The sequence below is a fragment of the Poecilia formosa genome, unplaced genomic scaffold, assembly GCF_000485575.1.
Source record: "Poecilia formosa unplaced genomic scaffold, Poecilia_formosa-5.1.2 Scaffold18, whole genome shotgun sequence".
Classification (NCBI taxonomy): Eukaryota; Metazoa; Chordata; class Actinopteri; order Cyprinodontiformes; family Poeciliidae; genus Poecilia; species Poecilia formosa.
Window position 1 is genome coordinate 1918593 of NW_006799957.1, and position 24011 is coordinate 1942603.

Below are 24011 nucleotides of genomic sequence, written 5' to 3' on the forward strand. Positions count from 1 at the left end.
AGAGGGGAGGTGAAAGTTAAAGGTGTTGGGAAATGAGGTTAAGCAGAGAGAAACAAACAGGTTTGACTGACTTTCCGTGGCTCCATGGGCTGATCTGCGCTGATATCCTCTGTGAAGCCTCATCAGCCGCTCAGCAGGATGCCTCAGAGGAAAAGGAGTTTTACGTTTGGAGCTTATGGAGGGTAAGATAATACAGGCCTAATCTGTGTAATGGCCATTTGATTTGGGGTGTTTTACCATTTGCTTCGCTCTACAACGGCACTAGTGTGTGACACAATAGAGAACCTGTTGTGTCTGATTGCCATCTCAGGAGAACTGAGGGGAAGGTGTAAGACGACTGCTCAGGGAGCTGTTCTGCACCTGCTCAGCAACCGCAGAGTCAGATAACAAGGTCATTCACAGTCAGCAACGGGTCCTTCTAATTAACAGCTTTAACCATTCATAGCGAAACACTGTGCTAAACTAATTAGATGAGTTTTATTTATGTGCAAATCCAACAAAGGATGATTTGAGAGGAATTCTTCAGATACCTCATTAGGAAGGCAGTTTGTTTCCTCGGTCACTGTGACCTGTACAGAATTTTTTTTTAAGTATTGAACAGACTTGGCTGCTTTCATGAATAATAAAATGTCTTGTAAATTTAAGCAATGAATTGGCAGTTTTAACGGCTTTTCCACTGGATTTTTTTGAACTTGTGAAATCAAAAGCTACGTAGATTAAATCAATTCTATTTAACAAATAACATGATGACAAAGGGGGTCTTGAAGTGTTCAATTTGTGCCATTTAACACAGAAAAGATGGCCATCAAAGTTGAGTCACTCTCAGTGACTTAGAGACGAGTAATTTGGTTTCTAAGCAGTGTACAAGAATTCATATGGTATTAAATGTACTATTGCTGATAGTACATAGTACATTTAATACCAAATGAGTTCTAGGCTGTGAAGAGAACACCCGTGAGAATCAGTTTGATGTTTTTGGAGCAGGGGTCAAGTTGAAAGTTTTCCTCATTCTGCAGGCCTAAGAAAAGCAGAAATGTATTTTAAGGATTGGAAACAAAAACTTTGAGGACATAATTTCTCTCCACTAAAATGTCCAGAATCTGTAGCTCTGAATGTAAAACATATTTTAATGTTGGAATTATTATTAGATCAGATGCAAAATCTTCTTTTCACTCAGCAAGTTATTAATACATTTTCAGACCTATAAAAGAAATTACTTGTTTTACTCCAACCAATAGTTGGAGTAAAACAACAAATAGGTATTGGTATTAGTATTATTTTTACCAGGTTTTAAGGCTTATTCCTTAGCTGGATTGCAGCCGCTGGTTACCTAAATTATTGAATATTTACATGGGTCCAGTTTTATTTTGAAGATGTCGTCCTCCCTTCCCTCTCCTTGTCTGTCTCACCTTTGCAGTTCCTTGAGGTAAAGTTGGCGTTCTAGGCAATCAGGCCGAGCTTTGTTAACCATGTCATGTGATCAGACCATAACATTTGTATTCCTCCTAGAAAATTAAAGTGGGTTAGTGCAGTGCATTCTGGGACTAATGACTTGCATACAAGTCTTACTCTTCCCAGTATATAGTTCAGTTCCAACACAAGAAACTAATAAGGTCCAGTACCGGAGCCAACACTGAGTGAAGTGAATGCTCACAAACCTTAATAATGTTGAAAGAAAATTTTTAATTAAAAACATCAGATGCTATAATTTGTTCTAGCGTTGCTGCAGTTATATAAAATTAATTGTTTTACAGCATTTGGAGCTGTTTTTTTTTATCTCACCAATTTGAATTTTCTTTAAAGTTTTCAATCTTCTGTTTTTATAAAGCTGCCGATTCTGATTTTAGATTATTCAGATTCCTCTTTAAGAGCTATAATGTAGGAGGATATACGGACGACCTTTATGATGTTTTTATTGACCTTTGTACAATGAGGACATTAATTATTAGTGGCAGACGAGACGTCATATCCTATGTATGTGTGTGGCAGAGCAGCAGCCACCATACAACAGAGTTTCAGCATCAGAGTTGACATTTTAAGATGACTTGATTGTCTTATCTTTGGATTTGGATCCTTAACTCAGAGATTTCCAAAGATCTTCTAACATTTTTAAATCCAGAATGCTCCAAGAAAGGCAGGTTGAAAGCTCTAAAATATAAATCAAGGCAAGTTTGGTTTAATATGTTCATCCTTCCTTTGCCAGAAGTCATGCCTTGACATGAGATAATTTCCTTTTAAAATACTGGGTTGCGTCTGTTTTTTCTGGCTTCATTTTTAAACACCTTACTGATAGACTATAGTTTATTTTGTGTTTTCCTCTTGCAGTAACAGCTTCCACACTAAAGAATGTTTCCATTGAGATCTAAGTTGAAAATATCTTGTGACTGCATCAATGCAGCAGATAGCCAGATCATTTAATTGTAAGCAACTGTCAGGTACAAATGAGCTTGTTTATTGTAAGAAAAAAAAAAAACTTTTCTACTTTGCATTTTAATATATCTTGGAGATTTATTTTGCTTCCACAATGGAGAGAATTTTCCTTTGCTTCTAAAAGCTCTGTTGCTGAAAATGAGTCCCTGTGAGGAAATAATTGCTTAATGAATAACCGGAAAATAATTGTCAAACAGAAATGAGTTGAGCTCAGGCTTGAAGCTTCAGACTTGTGACACTGTCTTTGGAGATGTTATTTGGTGGCAGGATAATTTCCGTGTGAAATTGAATTCTAATTTCTGTTGGAAGACGAAGTTGTTGGAGCAAGGAGAACGGATGTACAAAACAACAGCTGAAAATTGCGTCCTTTATCTGCCAGTTCTGTTGTTGATAGAAGCCACTGGACAGCAAACAAAGAAATGGATGGACACGTTTCAATTCAGTTGTGGATTTTACTTAATTTATACAGTACAGACAAGTTTAAAAACTTAATATTAACCCAACTTATTCATCCCAAAAACTAGTCTAGCTGTTGATTGGATGCAGAGTTGATGAATTCAGAGGTGGTTATCATATCCATGTGCAAAAGTGTCCTTAAAGATTGTACAAGGTTTTTGTCTTTTTTCATCAATGTTCAGATCAGCTCCTGCTAGATATTCAAAGCTGGAAATGTGGTCATCCACAAATACATGATTCCTTTATAGAGATATCTCACCATCATCACAATTGCGCTTACTTTCAGCCTCAAGGTTGTTGAAAATCTGTGCGTAGAGATGATGAGCTCCTACTGTTCTATCTGGGTGATTTATCTGACTGAAGCTTGATTATATCTGTAGGTAAAACTGTTTTACTACTCAGAAATGTATCCATCTGCAGAGTTATAGTTGCATCATGATGTTATGGTAAAATAATTCGGCTTGCTTTCTTTGCTTCAGTTTTTTTCTTTATTTAGCGCTACATTTATAATGTATTGGGACTTTCCCCACAGGTTTTCTGCTCATATTGTCCCGTCTCTGTCCATTACAGTTAGCGCAAATAGAAAATGCTTAAACTACAATAGCTTTACCTGGCGAAACACACGACCATCTCAGCAAGGAAAATCTAGGCAGTTGCACAAGATAAACTTAATAAATGGAGAATAATTTTAAATATTTAATATAACAAGATATTTGAATGAATTGGTGCAGGACTAAGAAACACAATGCTCAATAGTAGGTGCACTGTTTTTAGCAGTGCTCCACATACATACTTATGACCAGATAGCTCAGTTTTTATCTTGGATTTTGATTATGTACATAACCAGGAAAAAAAGTTACCCTTCCAATAGGATAATGATCCCAAAGATGCTTCAAACTGGTTTTAGAATGGGTAAAGCAGACTTTCATTACATTAGACATCTGGAAGAGCCCAATGAAAATTCATGGGCTGTGATTGAAAGTCAAGCCTGTGCCAAGAAACCAATCAATTTAAATTAACTCTACAGTTTCTGATAAAGGTGAATAAATAACCACACAGTGTCGTGTCGAAGGTTCGTTGATGTCTACAAAAAAATGTGTGGTTTCTGCAGTGTTTGTTAAGCAATACTAGTAGCGGTGTACATATTTGTGCTTGTAATTTTAATCTTTTGTAGATTAAAAAAAGACTGTGTTTTAAAGGTTTTGTAACGGTGAGTCAGCTTTCAGCCTCAAGACAAAAGGAAGAGTTCACCCATGTGAGATCATAAGCTGTACACACATCTCACTGCTCTATTACAGTTACCCTTGCAGGTGTTGCTACCACCTTATGATTGTGTTAAGGAGCTTGGTGTGGTAGTGTAAGGACCCTTCTTGTTGATGCATGTTTTCTATTCTTTTTTTTTATTTCACTGTTTTTCCAAGATGTGTTGTTTCCTAACTTTGATGTTTAGGTTTTGGCCTAAATAATACATTTAAACATAAGTAAAGGTTTTAAATCATCTCTGTTTCTGATTGCTTCTGAAGCAAACCCACCTGGCAGTTCTAGGCAGCCGTATAATTACTACAGGAGATGGGGTGCAGAACTGTACATATTGGAAAGAGCAGAGGTTGCTCATTTCTGCTTTGGGCAGCTCTTTTTTAGGCTTAAAAAACTCAGGGACATACTGGAAGTAGCCAAGATAACAGCTGGGTCTAAGAATATTTCAGAAAGGTTTTCTGTTGCTTCACTCTTATCTTCTTTATTAAAAGACATACAGAGAAAAAAGAAGATAATGGAGTCATGAATTTTCTTTCCAGGTTATGTATATAATCAGTTAAGATTCTCTGTGCTTACCATTACAGAAGTTCGACATCTACCTTTGGGTTACTTTACTCTCTTTTTATACAGTAAATACATTCTACACATATGTATATAATGTAAGACCTTGGTCAAAATATATCCCAAGGATCCCGATTGTGGATTTATCATGGATGGCTAAAGGACTAAGAGTTTCCAAGACAAGATAATTTGTCTTGTTTGGAGCACACACAAAGATTTTAGTCTTTTCATGTGTCATAGAAGAAAGCTATCAGTCATCCAGCTTTTTTTTCATGAAGCAACCTAAAAACTTGGTGGGGCTTAAATTAAATTCTACGTTTTCTTCATTGCAATGATAAGGAAATATACATCAAAATGTGGCCAAAAGGCATGGTAGACATTGAAAACAATAGGAGTCCCAATAGTGAAACTGGAGGTACCCCATAGTGGAGTGAACAACCTGTAATTTGGCAGAGCTTCAAAATAGGATTAGTCAAATAAATGTGAAGTAAACCATTTCAGAGCAGATCCCAAATGACTAATCAATCCCTTCGTCTGTTGGTTATGAACCAAAAGTTGACCTTACCAAAGACGAAGGATTAATCCACCATAAGTACAACAGTACAATTTTCTGTCACACTATGCATCAAAATCTCATCTGAGACGCTAAGAAGAGCAATATCAGAGGTATGAGATTTAATGAAACCTGATAACTATAATTTGCAGTTAAACATTTTTTAGTCTTAATTCTTCCTTTAAAAAAAAGCATTTTAAAATCAGGCAACATATGAGTGAGAATTAGTTTTTAACTTTCTTCCTAGAGATCTGTGCAATCTGAGCAGCGTGATTTTAGTTGACTAGAGATGGCTGAACCTGCTATATTTAGTAAAACTCCTGGAGGGCTGGAGTCATTTCTGCAGAGACTGTTTTGAATTTTCAGACACATTTCTTGTGGCATTAATAAATGTCATCTCCCCAACACCTTTTGCACCACTGCAGCCCAATATCATTGCTCTCCCCACTGATATTTACTTTAGTCACTTAGCATTTGATGTGCTCAGCCCAGATCACCCTACGATGTCAAGTGGGATAAAATTACATTCGTACTCTATCAGCAGAGAATGTGAGTGTAACAGAAAGACGTTTTATGTTCAGAGTTGTGCCAGAGTTTTTCCTTTCTTGTGCAAGCTGAGTCTCCACTTTATTTTGAAAGTGTGACGTGTAAGCACCTGGAGATTTTTTCTAGAATTCTAAGAATTGCACATAAAAAAAATACATCTTATGTTTTTTTCTAAATTGGACATAATACAGATTGTTATATGTATTTTAATAATGATGCAATAATTGAATGGATTTGATCACTGGAAGATTTCTCTTTACCATTGTAAAAGAAGCAAGTTTGTAGAAAGCAAAGCAAACATGCAGAAAGATACACAACTTGTTGCTAAATAGTTTGTATGTTTGTGTTTTCTATTTGACCATCTTTTGATATATTGGAATTAGAATTTAGGATCATAGCTCAATCTTCAGAACTTATTGTGATGCTATAAGTAATGATTAACAATAGTCAAATATTCCAATAGCAATCAGTAGATTTTTTTTCTTTTGAACTGTTAAACTAGTTAGAGCAGAACAAAATGTTAAAAGATCAAATATGATTTTTTTCACAGTTTCTTGTATGATTCTGATTGTTTGCATTTAAGCTTCTTCTTTTTAATGACTACAATTAATTTACCTGACAAAAACCTAGCATGCCTAGGAGCTACCATGGCAACAACAATTCAGAGTTGCCCCTGTAGAAGTCAGTTGTCTAATTTTGCACAATTTTTGCATTAACAAAAAAGGATTGCAAACTCACTTAGCAACAATCCAACAGGTGGGGCATAACTTACAGGTGGCTCCCACTCAAAATTTAGTGAAAATCCAGCAAACACAGTGGGGATATTGCAAAAGGAAAGCACAGACCAAGGACAATGTCACAGCAACACAAACACAGACTGAAAGCAAGCAGCCCTGAAAACAGAAAATGCACAACAAAAGAAAGCAAAAACAGAGCTGAACCAGAAGGCAGCCTTAGATTTAAGGCTGATTTGGAGATGACTGGTTGAAGAAAACACATTTACTGAGTTCTAGTTAAAGAGCATCTATGTAACAGCAGTGAAAAGTAAGATTGTTGATTAAATACTTTGGTTTCCTTCCACAAGCTTCATATAATTTGCTGAAATTTTGACCTGTTTCTTCTGGAAGAAGTGATGTAACTTTTTCATGTTTGATGGTGGTTCTGTTTACACACATACACACCTGTTCAACTCTGCCCTCTTATCATCTATGGTATTTAAGTTATGACATTGTGATGGCCACTTCAAAACATTTGCTCTGAGGCCTTTAAGCCCTCTAGCAGAATGCTTAAGGACATGGTACATTGGAAAGCGAGTTTTCACTTAAGTTTTACCTTCCTTGCTGATGTATTAAATTGTAGCTTGAATATTTCCTCACAATGTCCCTTCCTCATCATCCTGTCCATTTTCCACAGCAAAATACTCATGCAACATGATGCTGCCACCCCTGTACTTCACGATTGGGGTAGTGTTCACAGGCTTTCAAGCTTTCCTCCCTTTTCTCCTAAATGTAAAAGAAATGTTTCATCAGACTAAAAGATATGTCTGAAACCAAAAGCTTTTGTCTGAGGGCATTTTCAAATTGTAATCTGACTTTTTATGTTTCTTTTGGAGTAATAGCTTCTTCCTCACTGTCGAGCCTTTCGGCCATGCTGTTTTAATATGGAAAATTACACTTTCTTATGAGATTCTGTCACCATCTTCACAAGATCTTTTGTTTATTTCTGGAGCTCATACTCAATGAACCACATTCATCTCTGGGACTTATTTCTTTCCTCAATGGTAGAATGACTGGACATCCATGTGGTGTTTATATGTCACCTTCAAGCAGGAAATTATAGTCTAGGATAAACAAGATTTTTGTAGATGCACATTCCCTTTCTGATATCTTGCCTCATTTCTTTTTCCCATGTTACTCAACAAAGCATTGTTTAAGGTGTAGCCTACAATACTATACAAAAATTATTGTTGCTCCCTTGCAGTTCTTATTAGATCAAGATTATATAACTTGTATGTACTCATCTAATCGCATATTTTTTAAAAGCATACAATTTTGACATTTTTCATATGCAATGTCCCATATCGCATGTCTCAGAATCAGCCTTTCCCCCACAGGGTTTGCTTACCACTTTTCTTAGATTTCACTCTAGTTTAAATATTCCGCAAAGTTTTATGGCTACAAAAAATGCAATGTCGTTGAGGGAATTGTATTTTGCTTCAATCTCTGTAAATGTTTAAACTGGAAAAGCTTGCTAGTGTGGTTGAAAAACTGACAAAAAAAATTTTCATCCATTTTGACAGAACTGAATAGATATATATATATATATTTTTTTTTTATCAACTGCTTGATACTAGAGATAGAGAATAAAAATGTGGCGATTCAGGGTTAGTTTCAGCTGTGCAATACCATATCAGTACATTGCAGTCCAAATCAAAAGCAATATATTAGGCTTTGCAGTAAAGTTAATGTATTTTCATGACTTTCCTTTCTAATTAAAACTTTTGGAAACACTTGTTTGTCAATGCAATTAGTTGCGAAATGTTGTTTGTTACGGTTCATGCTGTGTCACATTTTGGAAGTGTCATGTCATCCATTAGCAAAGGGAGGTGTGGTTGTTTATGCTGTGGCCTATTTCTCAATCCTGACTGTTAACATCAAAACAGAGTGCTGTCTGTGTCAGCAGGGGGGACAAACAGCACACCTAATGCTGACTGGCAAACTAATATTTCCACTGATAACAAGGTGCAACAAACAGTTAAAAAAAAACAGCCCTCAGCAGCTCCTGACATGGCTGTTTTCAAATCAAATAGATATTAGTCAGAAAACTGGGTTAAGGTTGATATAGTGTTTGAAACGCACTGAAAAGTTCAATAAAATAACATTTCATTTGAGACAAACTGTGGGATTCTACCATTTCGTTATCTAAGACTTTACAAAACACATATAATACATCTAATATTTTCAAACTAATCATATAAAATGTGCAAAATTTTAACAACAAACATGTAAATATGTAAAATCTTTAGAATTTCCCATAATTTAATGACTGGACCATGGAAGGAACACAAGCTTGATTTTTTTTTTTTCTACAGTCTGGCAAAGCATAAACTCAAACTTAAAACTACAAGCTTCAATAATTCAATATTTTTTTTCCTCGGGTCCAACATGTTCTGCATGCTTTGAGACACTTTTGCACACCTGATTCAAATGAACTTATTACTTAAAACAGTTGCCACACGTTCTGCGGGAGCAGTGTGCGATAAGAACCAGAGTGAGAAAGCAATGAAGTGAGATCCGTTCCAGTTTAGGGTTAAAGTAGAAATTTGTTATGTGTTGCAGTGAAAGTAAAGTTCTGAATATGTAAACTGCTCCATTTGAAATGGACCACAATCTGTGAGTTAGTTGATATTGGAAATGGTTGATTACATTCTGGCCACATTCCAACAGTTGAGTAGTGCTTTTCCTATTCTGCGTGAGCTGAATTATTTCTATACTGATATTGTAAAGAGTAAACTTTAAGGCTTGACGTGTCTCACCCTCTATAGTAGGATTTTCTTATTTAATCAAATTGATAAAATAAATGTTTTAATATTATTGAGATGCTCCCACTGTTGTAATTTCAGCTGCTTTCATTTGCCTATTTCGGCAGAGATGTGTCAATGCCAAAGATTTGTGGCATGTTCTCAGCCTAATACAGACAAAAAGAGGATTTTTGTTTGCTTTTTCTAATTGTCATTTATGCAACACATAGCAAATCTGGCAGCTACCCCTACAATGTGACAAACACATATGATGCCAGCAGAAACAGGTGAAAACAAAGCAGCAGGGCAAAGTGTATTAGCTGTTTTAAATTAAACACTCCTGATGGTGTCTGACAGATGCTCCCAGTTGGGCTGATTAGTCCTGCCCATCAGGACTGGAAAGCTAGCACAAATTGTCCAAGAAAGCAACCAACACCTCTCCATACAACAAGTTCAGCTAAGTAACAAATTATTCAAGGAATTTAGCCTAAATAGCTCTAATGCAGAGGTGTCTAAAGACAGTCCTTAACGGCTCGCATCCTGCAGGTTTTAGTTCCTTCCCTGGATCAACACACCTGAATCAAATGATAGTTTGCTAGCCAGCCTCTACAGCTCATTATGACATGCTGAGGACCATTTGGACCATTTCTGTCAGCTGTTTTGGTGCATAAGTATGTAAAATGGCAGGAGACCGCTGCAGTCAAAGATAGTAATTATTCCTGCCAGCAGGCACATTTACTATACATGTTTAAGCTCATTTTTGTCCTCCAGGCAACATAATGTCACAGCAAGTGTGTTTTTGTTTGACAGTGATCTTAAAAACACTTTTTTTTAATTTTTCTTAAGATTATTATGACCAAAGAGAAACATCTGCAGGTGTTCTGGGTGGCAGGATCTGCTCCATGCACATGTCGTAACGTCTGTAATGGATAAAGGGTGGAGACAGGAGCAAACCTTACAGAATCTGTTTCTGGTGCTCAGAAATATTATCTTTGGGGAATAAATCTTGGGATTTCTCAAGTAAAACAAATGCAACATTCAAATTTGGAAACCAAGAGATGTTGTAGACACATCTCTTCTGTGTGTGATGTAACCAGTCAGCATTGACAGAAATTACTTTCCAATGAGCTTTTAGGAAGGTGAATTTCAGAAAGCAGTATTGCCTGTTTCAAAAATAAATATCAAAATATTCCTAGCTAACATCAATGATTGGTATTCTGCTAAGCATGTGTCACATTTTTTAAAAGATTTTTGTTATTCAGGAAGCAAACAAAAGCAGTCTATGTGGACAAGACTAAAACAAGACGGTCAGGAGAGTTGCACTAATTATCTGGATGGTATTTTCATTTTACTACTTTGTCAATAAATGGCTTGAATGCCTTTGTGAGCATCGACTCTGCATGAGCTTTGTAATTATTTGAATTGTTACCCCTGGGGAGGATGGCAGTGGCAGTGATTATTTGTAGATTAATTATCCACAGCCAGTGTCTGTTTTTGTGCAGCTTTAAAGATCAGTTCTACCAGAGGAGGCATTATTGTAAGAGAGGGACATCCCTCCAAAATACAGACCTGTTGAGCAAGTGTTGTGGAGGAAAAATACTCTGGGATCCTCTTATATTGACTTTATTTCTCACTTTGAATTTTAATATTTCTTTTATTCATTGCACATATCAGTTTATCTCACAACATAATGTTGCACGATTTCTGTAATTAATTCCTCCGTATCTCTCAGATTATTTGAGATATAGATTACATTTTCATGCATGCTCTACTTTTATTCTCTAATCTTGATGATATTTCGATTAAAACTGCTGCATGTCCTTCCATTTAATCATATCTACACTCCGACAGTCTGTCTCCCTGCAGCTGCCAGGCACCACTTACCGTGTTTGAAACAGTCCCACTCTGGCTCTGCTGAGCCTGTAGCTGGCAGGCAAAGGCGTGGTGGAGAGAGGAAATAGGATATATGGAAAGCGTATTCCTCTGGCTTCGTGTCACGTTCCTAGTGTACAACATGTATTGCAATCTACTGGTAAAAAAAATATACTGGCTTTAAAATTATCATGATTTATGCAAAATTGTGTGGGGCAAAAATGAATCCTTATCTTCAAATGCTCAGATTTGATTGATACATTTGCAAAAAGCTTCCTTTTTTAGTGCTTTTGCTCTATTACACTTGAGTTTTCCTACAGAATGTGTAATACAACTAGGAGGTATTTAATTATAAGTAAAATTTAAAATATCTTTCTTTCTGTCTAGAGTTGACCAGAGCTTCTCCAGGACCAGAACCACATGGTGAGTCATCTCTCTTTAAAATTAACACATAACAGAATTGGGTTTTATGCTTCAGTAGCTGCAAATGTTTTCTTGCAGTGTTGTATTTGTCAATGTCATCTATTTTTATGTGGCCATCTTAAAATTAGATGAAGTCATCACAATTTTTACATCGATGCTGCATCCTGCTTTATTTTGTCCTGGTCACCTTGATGCTGCTTACTTCTCGCTTCACTGTACCAAAGCAAAATAAAATTTCTGTTTAACTAATGAGTATTTTAATTGTGATGTCTTGTGATGTAACCAGAAAAAAAAAACATAATATCATGCTATTTTTTTCCCTACCCTGAGAAGAAGTGCTTTAATTAGTCTGAAATGAGCTGTTGTTTTACTCACAGGAACCAACCTGTATCACTGCACTGGCATTCCCAACTTGTCTTAATAAGAGTGGGTGGGTTTGATAATCTTGCCACAAAACTATGTTGCCTTGACCGGAGATTGTCCTGAGACTTGGAGGCTGGTGGGACTAAAGCAGGTCTTTTGGAGGCTTGGGTGGTCCCCTACAGTGGATTCAGACAAGGTCCTCTTGAACACAGCAAGAAACTGGTACTTAGGACACATGCAGCGATGTCTGGCGGAAAAAGAAGCCAAAATTAGCCAGCATACTTCACATAAGAAAGTCTTTTAACAGATACCAGCAGGTTATCAACTAAAATTCTTTTAACCAGATTCAGACTTGAGGCTTGTGTGGGTCTAGCTCATAAAAGTAATCCTTAGCTGGCTATATGATGTATTATGGAGAACTGCCATTTATTTTAAAAATCATGAAGTTGTCAGAAATTCATTGTAAGCTCCGTTGTGATACAAGCAGCTTGACAGGATCATTAATACCCTTACAATTAATCAGGAATGAATTCAAGATCCTGCCGACAGTCTTACATAGAGATTTTGAAGGGACCATAGGAAGGGCATTTTTTGTGGATAAAAAGTAAAATTTGAAGTGTTCATTTGCACAACAAAATGCAAACGTTTTTATTGCTTATTAAATAATTGTTATAGGCTGTAATGAAAGTCAGGTCAAGCTCCTGGAAACACTTTCTTTTGCTGACTGCATTTTTGTTGTTATAAGTAATACATTTCCAGTTGTCTGATGTTTTTTATCTCAGACGACTGAGATATCTATTTCTCAGTCATCTAAGAAACGACTGAGTTATCTAAATTCATATTTTTTTGTATTTTTAATTAGCTAAGAATTTACTGAGGAAGTTTCTGAGCAAAAATAAAATGAAGTGATATCCATTGTCACTGTTCAACTAAGCAAAAGAAGGACAGGATTTAGACTTTAAGTTGTCCATCTACTAAATGCTTTGTCAGTTCCTTTAGGGATAATACATCTAATTGTAATCTAAAATAGGCTTTGTTGCAATGATCAGTTGATGACCTAGGTGTAGCTACTGCAAAAGTGGATAAGAAAGTTTTCCATTTTCCATTGTAAGACCTTAAAGCGACTAACCTTTTATCTCAAGAAAACTTTTTTGGGTAGGTAATGAAATTTCCACTTGAGCAAAAATGAATGTATGTTTGAAAAACTTTGTACTCTAATGACTGGACCTTTTTGCAATGTGTTGTTAGAAAAAGGAGAGAGAGGAGCTAGTAATATTCCTTACTCAGCAGGTAGTCTACCAGCATGGAAAGCCTGTGCAGGTGCAGAAACAGATGGATGGAGAGAGGGAGCAGAGGAATGTGTGTGATGCCAGCTGGTCATGTAAATTACAAACCTCTGAAATCTCGATCTTCACGTGAATTCACAGCACTGGATTAATCCGATGCTATTTATATTCTTTTGCACTGTTAGCATGGGAAATTCAACTGATGTTTAAGTAATATGCAATTTGCAAGTGTCATTAAATGTATTTTATGAAAATGTGCCATTTGGATGTAAATTGCCATCATCATAAACAACTGTGGATGGCATCATGTCTTTTCAGGGATGTCGAAGAAATTTCTGTCAGCAGTCGACAACATAAATGTCCAATACAGAAATTACTCAAATTATCATCCACATAGTGTGCACTGTCTAACAAAGGAAAAAAGTGTTTGTATTTACTAGATGTTGCAGAAAAGGGAATAACTCAGGTCAGTTCAACTCTTCAAACCTACTAGGCTTTATGTTTAATAGTACATAGTTCTACAAAACTATTCAGGCCTTACAACCTGTTTTTATTTTACATTTTGACACATTCCAGCCATAGACTTTGGGCAATTTTGAGATTTTATGCAATAGACCAATAATGGGTTTCAAAATCTGAAAAAGGGTGTATGCATTTGATTTGATATCCCTAAATACAATGCAGTGAAACTAAATGCCTTTAAAATTCAAATAATTCATTAGAGTACAACTAAGGCAAAGAAAGGGGAGCGTTGATCAGAGAAGCATCCAGGAAGTCCATAGTGATAGTTGAAGAGCAGCAGAGAGCCACAGCTCAGGTGACAGAATCTGTTGACAGGACACAAAGTTGTGCAGTTTGCTACAGTGACCTCTAGCAAACTGCTAATGGCAAGAGGAAGCTACTGTTCCAAAAAGTCATAAGAACACTCGCATGGGGATTTTTAAGATGTATTGTTTTTTTAAGGTTGCTGTTTTTCAGGACTATATTGAATGAGCACTGAGCGAGGGTCAAGGGTCCCCTTTTGTATCATTTCAACATTGCTTATTGTTTTGTAAATCAAATTATTATGTAATTTGATATTATTTAAATGTGTTAACTATATTTAAAATAAACTAAGTTTCATATAAATGAGTCATATATCAAAACGGCTATCATACGAGTAGCTAAATGTTTTTTTTTGAAGGTATGCTTACCCATATGTAGATCAGTTGGGTGGTTTATACACCATCTCCTCTAATGTCTTACCAACTGTTAAACATTTGTTAGCTCCCACACACTGATAAAATCAAACTCATAAGCTGAATCACATCCATCTCGTACTTGAGATGGATGTGATACATTTCTCTAGCTTATTGTTACTTGGCAGGATGTAAAGCACAGTAGTCTACTGAAGGATTTTTGCCTTTTTGTTTACAAGTCTGTCATGTAGCTTGCCAGCAGCTGGAAAGTTATGCTTTGTTGATGTCATGCATCAAATGGGCCATACAATTAGACAAAAATGGACTCCTAATGAGTTTGAAAAGGACAATGGGAGGGTTTATTGGAAAGAGGAAATAGGAGATTTAAGAATGATTCATGTCCATCAGGAGAATACACCCTTGCACACCAGCTGAATTTTATTATGAGGATTTCGGTTCCTCCATATTTCAAACAGGTCTGCAGCAGATGTTAACAGTATCTCAGAGCGGGGTTGTGCCATTGCTATCAATCCACAGCACAGATTGTAATCATTGCAGATTATAATCACTGAGTCATGATGACAGTTGTGTACTGCAGCAGTTGTAGGCTGCATCAAAATAAAAAAAGGTGAGCCAAACCAAGGCTCCCGGAGTTTAATTGTTTACTTTTTATTACGTAATTTATCTTCAGTTCAGAGCAACTCCTTTAGCTGCAGCTCTCTGGAAAAAAAAAGAAGTTGTTTTTGTTTTGAATCTCTCCAAAACAGTTACCTTTTTCTTTTTTTTTTTATCTCATATCTATTGAGCTATGGACATCATCACATGGGTGAGATTTATGGTAGCAGCTTCACACCACAGATTGTCATTAAAAGTTGCTTTGCTGAATGCAACAACTTCACTGAGTGCACTGCTAAGTGTCGTTCGGTGTTTTTAAGCACAGCTCCCTCCATCGCTGTGTTCGAGCATTTGGTTTGTGTTGATGTAACTTCAGCTCCCCTGACTCATTTGATTAAAGAGATGCTGTTTGTAAAAGGTGAGAAAACACATCTTTGACTGTGCTAAACTGCTCACAGCACAGTGCTGCCAATTAAAAGGTAATTGCCTTAATTTCTTCCACTAACAAGGGAGCTTATCTTTCTAACTCTTAAGGTGCTGCTGGATAAAGACCTTGACATTTATGCAAGATTCTCCATTAAGACATTAGCATGAGAGCGAACAAGCACAATCATAATTTATTATGGCTAAAGATACTGTCAGTGAGTTAGAGATCATCTAATTTTATTGGCTTAGATTGACAGGGACGTTCACTTCCAAGAGGTTCCGTTTTAGGCTTTGGTGAAATGCAGGGGCGCAGCTGGAAGTTGCATCTGTTGCTTTGCAGCCAGGAACACAAGCCTGAGCCAGCATTTTGACAGACTTGAGAACCTGAGTGTTAATGAAGTGGTCCTCTGCCTTTTTAAAGAAGAGAGAGTTAGCTGGAGAGGCATCTAATTAGGCATGTGTGCTACTTCAAACTGCTGTTAATGATCATTTCCATCTTAATGGAGGGGAGTCAGTGTCGTGAGTAGAAAGTAAATGGATAAACCGGAGCCACCTGTTGCTTAGTGGATGGACCAGATATTTGTGTGTGAGGTTTCTTGGCTTTGCTGTAATTGTGACACACTTTCTTACATCTGCAATACCAACCAAGAGCCAACATGTTTCATAAATGACATGAAAGCAAACTAAAAAGACAGTCAGTGTGGTCTCTAATATTATATCAGACTCTCTTGCTGACTGGATAGATTTTGTCGGAGAGATGTTCACTTGGAATGATATCTAGTGACTTGGCAGACCACTAAATCTAACTAAATTAATATTAATGGTATATTCATAGACCAACTTACCTCAAACCACAGTTTCCACTTTGCTGAAGATTATCTAGAGCATTATTTTTATTTGTGGATATGCAGTGCATACAGCACCATCCAATTATTCAGTGTCTCAGTTTCAGTGGTTTCCATTCAGTAGTGCAAAGGAAACTTAGTACCAAGTAAAAACACAACTATTCAGAATAAAAATCATCTTTAATGGTTTTGTACACAAACAAGTTATTTGACCTTGGGTTTGAGTGCTCACAGTGTACAGACGTAAAGTATACATACATAAACTGCAAATATGCTTATTTTATTTCACATCTGAGTAACTGACAACTCATGCTGTAAGGTGTTTGTTGTGTTCATCAGAGAGACTGCCTGAGGGAAGATACTGTCTCTCTGGCAGCTGGTTTTTGCAAAAAGTAGTGCCAACCTGATATGTTGCTTATGCTGTAAATGGAGGTGTTGCTGAAAACATGTTGGTGCTTTTATTGGTCACTTCTTTAAATGAATAGCTCCAGAGAAATTGTGAAGCTTACTGAGTTCCCTCTGTTCCCAAATACGTTTTGACAGCAAGGCTATTCATAAAGAGTCTTTTTCAATATGCTGTTATATTATTAAATAGCTATTGACTCTAATTTTCCCACAGTGCAATGTGTGACTCATAGGGTATCTTGTGTTTTTATTGTAGCAGGAATGTCACCTTGAGTTGAGTTTCTGAATGTCTTTGTTCTGCTTTGGCCCAAGACACTTAAGGCATTTTTTATATTAAATATTAAGTAAATGTACTTAAACACCTAACTTTTAAGAAAGTAATAAAATAAATATTTCTTGCAATCAGCTAATAAAACTGGATAAGTCTGGTTTGAATAAATGTCAGAGCATGAAGAAAGAAAAAAAGTGATGTACAGATCTGTTATTAACCTGTGCCAAAGTACATGTTTGAAGTGCATCTGATGAGAATATCCTAAATATAATAGAATTTTTTTATTTTTTAAAAAAAAAGAAAGAATTGTAGAAAAAAGAAAGAATTGTAGACGAGATTGCAGTTTCTTTCCATAAAAAAATTAATTTGACTTTTTGTCCTTTTATTTTGCTGGGAGGAGATCTGTATGCTATTCTGAACAAGGAAAGAAACCTGGCTGCAAGCCCTTGGAGTGTGTCCCACTTTTAGTGTGTTCAGCCTGGAAATCGGTCTGCATCTGGATTTGCTCTTGTGGGTGGCACTAAGGTCAGAGCCGCAGAGTTATAAAGGCCCTTCTGGCCAACCAGGTCTAAAGCAGATGGAGATATTCTGCTGCTCGCTTCACCTGCTCAGTTAAATACAAAATAGACCAAAAGATTAGATTGGTAGGGAATCAACAACAATAGAAAACATTGTGAAGCACTTTGTGATATAGACATTTTTGAAAATACTAATTATGATCCTACACAGACACTTATTCTCCACAATTATCTGTCTGGCAATTCCAATAAAACTTTATGAAGTAGCAAAACATGGCTATTGTAATTATGAAAAGCCTCATTGCCATAAGGCCTCATTACTTCCAAGCTAAAAAGAAATGCACCAGTTAGATATTTCTCGTCATTAAACCAAAAGCAAAAGAAAATAGCAGTAGCGTTAATGACATATCATCACACTTAGGTTTTTGCTCAGTCTCACTCGCCCATTGTCATTTATGACAAAGTTGCTAACCAAATTGTTTTTTATATCTTCAAGTATCTCTAGACTTTTCTGAGTTTATTTATGAAGCATAATAATTTCATTTGTGGCTAATATTCTGTCTTCATTAAATATGACCAGCATAACAATGTAAGTTTATAATTGTTTTTTATGTGATTGAACTTGCAAAATTCAGCAAACAGTTCTAATGATTATTGCCTTCACTAAATGTTTCTACTTATAACATAAGTATTTTGAGTATTTTTACCTTACAATGTTGGTCACATTTAAAAATCTGTCTTCAGCACTTGTTTTCTGTATGTATGTCAATGAGCCTATCTTGCTCATCGTTATTTCATACTTGTTTTGGGTTTTCACTCAGCAGTCACTGTTGCCACTTGGAACAACAGGAAACCTCACTATATCAAGCCACATAATAACTTTAATCAGCTAAATAGTCGCAGGGACTCTCAGAAATGCAGCACAGAGGGGTTTCCTTCAATCAACCTACTAATGAGTCACAAAGCTTGTCTTTATTTACCAAAGACGAAGTAAGTTTGTATAGTATTTTAAGAAAGCTAAAGCATTTCTACAGGAGAAGGAAAAAAATTACATTAAACTTGAGCTTGGTAAATATTTTTTTTACAGAAAGTCATGTTAAAATTTATGCTACAGATTTGCACACACCTATATTTATAGTATGTTTAGCTCATTTGAACTGTTGGGTTCCAATCAGAGATATTATTGTGCTAGTTTGACTACACTGAATAAAAGAAAAGAACCCAAGTGAAGCAAGATAGTACATTTTCCAGACTGAAGGTGCTCTGGAGCAAGAGCTGTATCAGTCAAAAAATATCATAAAGAAGAAAAGTCACTAGTGATATGTTGTGTTCAGCTACCTAATTTTCAATTAACTCACAGAAAGTTTCCGACCTTGGCTTGGAAGTCTGCGGACAGTTTTTGATAGTTTCAGGGTGGTCTGCTCTGCCAGCGAAGTGCACAGCGAAGCAGAGACACATGCAGTGTAAATACAAGGTGATAGAGGCAGCTGCGTTGCATGAAGCGGCAACACCAAAAAGGCTTGTCTACAAAGTCATTAATATTCATCTGGTTGGCAACTACCAGAGCATGAAGACATAGCATCATTAGTGATTAGCTTCTTCTCGGCTGCTGATAGTAACTCTTTGGTTCACATCAGTCTGTACGAATCAATACCATGAAGATACTATCAAAGTATCTTTGGTTACTTTGTTAGTAACCAAAGATAGTAACTATTTGGTTATTGTCTTTGTAACCAGAGTTACAAAGATAGTTGGTTCACATCAGTCTGTATGAATCAATACCATAAAGAGAAAAAGATGTAGCAGGATCAACTAATATGAAAATCTGTGTGACTTATAGTCCATAAAATACAGTTATAAGCACCAGGCTATCAGTCCAGTTTTTGTGTCCTTATTGTCCCTGAGAAAGGGTACAACACATTAGCAGTGTTTCTGACTGGGGTCAAGTTTTCACAGGAAATCTTTGGTTGGTGCAATACTGAAAAAATACACTAATGACAGCTTAGTTGCCATAACTGTCTCATTAAACTATGACAGGTCATGACCAATGACAGAGATACTTCCATTAAATATAACACAACGACAATGAACCGGAATAATTTCCTGCTGAAATTACTTGCTGCTTATTTCTTATTTAGTCTAACAGTTAAAGATTATGCTTACTGTAAAGCTGAAACATCACTTTCTATTTTTAAAGGTAGTTACAATAACTGTTTAATTACAGATTAAATATAATTATGAATGACCAACATGCTGTCATCAATGAGCCATCCAGATGGAGAGACAACGCTTTATTGGGGAGAAAAAAATAGACCTCTCTAGGCATCTTTTAAGGCAATGATTAGAGTGAAAGACCAAGTCCTCCTCAAGAAAGCTACTCATGTTAATTAGTCTTTGCTGGAGAGTCATCTGATTGCTTACAACCCTCTTTTTTTGTCTGTATCTACAGAACCTTCTGTGAGACACATCAGAGCTTCTATATTTTCATTGTTTGTCACCTGAAAGCTTAATTTATGTATCCAATTTGATTAATTAATTTTACTTTTAAAGAATTAGCATGTTACATCACAAGTCTTATCTGATTGCTTGAATTGCTAATATGTTTAGTGTATTACACACAGGACCATTTGATCATGGGGATCAGCTGCTCTTGCTAGTTTTAGAAGTTATTTTATTGGGAACTTGTATAAAAGATAAACAAAATAAAAGGAAATATTTAAATACAGTTGGATGTGTAAAAAAACATGGTCATTTGAATATCAGAAAAAATACATCAGAAAAGCTTATAAAGTTTAAAGAGTACCATTCCATTCTTATTTCAAAGCTTCAGTGTGGCATTGAGCCTGCTGGAAGTGTAATATTATAACTATTAGATTGCTATGTTATTATGTAAGAATATTAAGCCACATTAAATTATTATAATGTTCATAAATCAACCAGTATCATAACTCCTGAAAAAGAACAGCCTAAAGGATAAATTTAGTGATCTCTATTACATTCTGAAAGAACCACAATATATCTGTATAGACTTAGCATTGCAATTTATTTTTGAATGAACAGTTAATGCATTATTAATTATGAAGAACCAATGAGCAGCAGTAATCCATAAACAACTTCAAGACTGAAGTTTATGAGCGCTTGGTGGTTCAGTTGGTAGAGCGCTTGCATTGTGCAAGAAACTTAAACAAGAAAAAAATTCAAAATACTAATAAACTTGTTAAAAACGTAAAATGTACAAGGAGTTTTTAACTACAGTAGTTACTTATTTAGGGTCTATATTACCAGGATTTTACAGGGGTCTTCAGAGACCCAAGGGGACAGTCGTATTGACATCTAACATGACTGTAATGTAAAAGGAGACCTTAGAAATGGGAGATGTTTGCAGTTTCTGTAACTTTTTTCTCCTGTATTCTGGCTGACTACAGAGGACAAACGCTTAAAAAAAATCTGGTTTGATGCTAGGTCTTTACATGTTCTGTACGCTGCTTAGTTTGGGTGTGGGTGGTTTCAGTTTGCATTTTGTGCTTCTATATTACTCTACATCCTACACATAACATTCTTTACCAACACTTTGGAGATAAGGAAAGACTGAGCAGGAAAATTCCACAACTCTGTTGCATTCTTTGTGGTTTTGTTTTCTTAAGTTTTGAAACTTGGAGTTTTCTCAGTTTTATTTTTAGGTGGGCCATCAGTTGGTTTTCTTGTACATTTTTTCTTTGGAAGCTTCTGCTGGTCTTCACTCACTTCTTTCCATCCTGGCATATTTCAGAAAACTTGTTCCTAAATTTTTGCCTTCTTGCTTTTGTTTTCCACTTGATTAGAGTTATTAATGTTTGTTCCATGGTGTTATTTAAATTTTAGTCTTTCTGTCATGCATTGTCATGCCCTCATCCTCTGTTTTTTCTTTGATTGTTACATCTTTCATGTCTGCATTGGTACCGGCACTCTTGGACTGTGTGTAAACGTTAAACTCCGTTTTTCTAAGGAAAGGAGTGTGAATAGAAAAGGAAGCAAAGAGTGGGACAAACAGGGGAGTAAAGCTTACTAAATAAAAAATATTTAATTCAGAGAAGTCTAATCTTAACCCACGTACACTGCTCAAAAAATAAAGGGAACACTCAAATAACACATCCTAGATCTGAATGAATGAAATATTCTCATTAAATACTTTGTTCTGTACAAAGTTGAATGTGCTGACAAAAAAATCACACAAAAATCATCAATGGAAATCAAATTTATTAACCAATGGAGGCCTGGATTTGGAGCCACACACAAAATTAAAGTTAAATGTTCCCTTTATTTTTTTGAGCAGTATATATTTGCTTCTCCAATTACAAAATGTTTAATATGGCAATTATGACTTTCTGTATAGCAATCTAAAAAAAAAAAAAGACAGATAATCTACAGAGATATCACCCTTCTTCTGTCCTGGTTTGACAAACATTTGCTCTCCCCATGATAACCAAGATTTGCTCTTTCATCATCTGATCCTTCCTGCTGGCAAGGAAGAGAATTGAAACAGCCAGAGAAAGGTGTTGACTGTACTTAACCTGCATGTGTCATAATCTCCCTCTCCGCTGTTCAACTGTGTCCAGGTTATCCCAGTACACACGGGATATCTTTCTGTGGTGACTGGTTGAGCGGCTTACCTGGGACCTGTGTGCTGGGAGACACAGCGTGGATTAACTGGAGCAGCCACTGAAGCAGCAAATGAAAGGATAGCAGGCTCTGTGTGTTTCTTTCACTGTCACAAGTGTATGATTAAGTTCTTGTGATTTGATTTGCTTCATACACAAATTTGTGTTGATTGCCAACAGATATCTGAAAACTTTGGCTCACATTCACCGTTTGGTTTTTTGTTATTCAAGAAGCATAGAGTAACGACTTCATTGATTTGTAGTGTGGAAAGGGATACAGGGCCATTTCTAAGACTCTGGGATTCCATTGATCCAAAGTAAGAGCCATTGTTTACAAATCGAGAAAACAATGAACCGTAGTGACTCTTGCCATGACTGGCCAACCTAATAATTACTTCAGCAGTTCTTCAACAGCTCATCTAAGAGGTCCCAGAAAACCTAATTCAACATTTACAGTAGACATTTACATTTTCTCTTACCTCAGTTAAGGCCAGTGGTCATGATTTAACAAAAGAGAAAAGACTGGGTAAACCCAGCAGACATATGAGACAAAGATGGAACTTATTGAAAAGCATGGGTCCCATTACATTTTGCATTAAAACAGCCCAGTATTTTAGAGAAATAACATCATACCAAAACATGGCGATGATTGTATAATAGTCTGGGCTTGCTTTTTTGCGTTAAGGCCTGGACGACTTGTCATAATTGATGAAGCCTTCAAACCTTCAAGAGACTCCACCTCCACAGTGATCAAAGTCTTGGAGTGGACTAGTCAAAGTCCATACTTAATCAGATTGAGCTGCTGTGACATGCTCAGAAACCCTCAACTGTGGAAAAATTAAAACTGTTCAGCCAACAAGAGCATTTCAGAAACTACTGAAATACAGCAACATATTCTTATTGCATGTAAGCCTTTTATTTACTGCAAATTTGTAAAAATGCTAACTGCAAAATCCTACAAAGCGTGGTAACAGGACAGGCTAACACTTTAAGAAGCAGACATTGGAGGAGGAAATTTATGACTTGACTATAAACATAATTCCTCTGTCACAGTTGTTTTACTCTATATGTGATTAGATTTCAGGTTTATTTTGTTGTTTAAATGTTTGTTTTGACCAAAGCAGTTGAGTGACAGAGTTAAAACACCTTTTTATGAAGTTGAGTCAGAGTTTCAGCATGGATGACACATCTCTGAATAATCACTTCATCTGGGCATGTCAAGTCGCCTCTCGAAACTGAAATTCTTCTGCTCATGTCTTCCATTTGTATGTTAGTACTAAATTAAACTGGATCTAGTTAAATAAGTAAATTTGAAATGAAATCATTTACCAGTGGACACTGTTGTGTTTGGAGTAGACTCCAGCAATGCTTGTTATTCAACTCTTTTGTGATTGTATGCATAATACCTAGTAATGTATTTGACTCTTCTATGTTCATGCACAAAGATCAGGCTTCTCGCCAAAGAGGAAAATGTGATTACTCTGTAATACACTGCACAACTCCGACCTATGCTCATTCCTCTGCGAGCTGAGCAAGTCATTTTCCCCATTATGTGCGAGTGTGCTACAAAATCTGCAACATTTGAGAGCTTCTCAGCTCGCTGCCTGCCACTAATGTGTCAAATGGACAATGGGGTGTTTAGGCTCATTTCAGCACAAGGGGTTTTATGATGTTGAAACAAGTTGTCAGAGAGAGGCAGATGATGACACAGAAATCTAATGTCTCTGCATCCTCCCAGCAAATGAGGTTGTGTTCTGGCTTTTGTTGTCTTTTTTTAAACTTTGCTTCCAAACGTAGATTTGTCTGCAGTTGTGTCTTACTGAATGAGCAAATTCTGCAATTAACAAGC

At 36.3% G+C, this 24011-nt stretch overlaps 1 protein-coding gene across 1 annotated transcript in view; it reads left to right on the forward strand.

Annotated features, from left to right (window-relative positions):
- Window positions 1–11582: 11582 nt before the first annotated feature.
- rap1gapb (RAP1 GTPase activating protein b) overlaps window positions 11583–24011 on the forward strand; it is a 65330-nt gene continuing 52901 nt past the window's right edge. The window contains exon 1 of the mRNA XM_016668907.1: window positions 11583–11618. The gene's annotated coding sequence lies outside the window, so the exon portion shown is untranslated. The remainder of the gene's footprint in view (window positions 11619–24011) is intronic.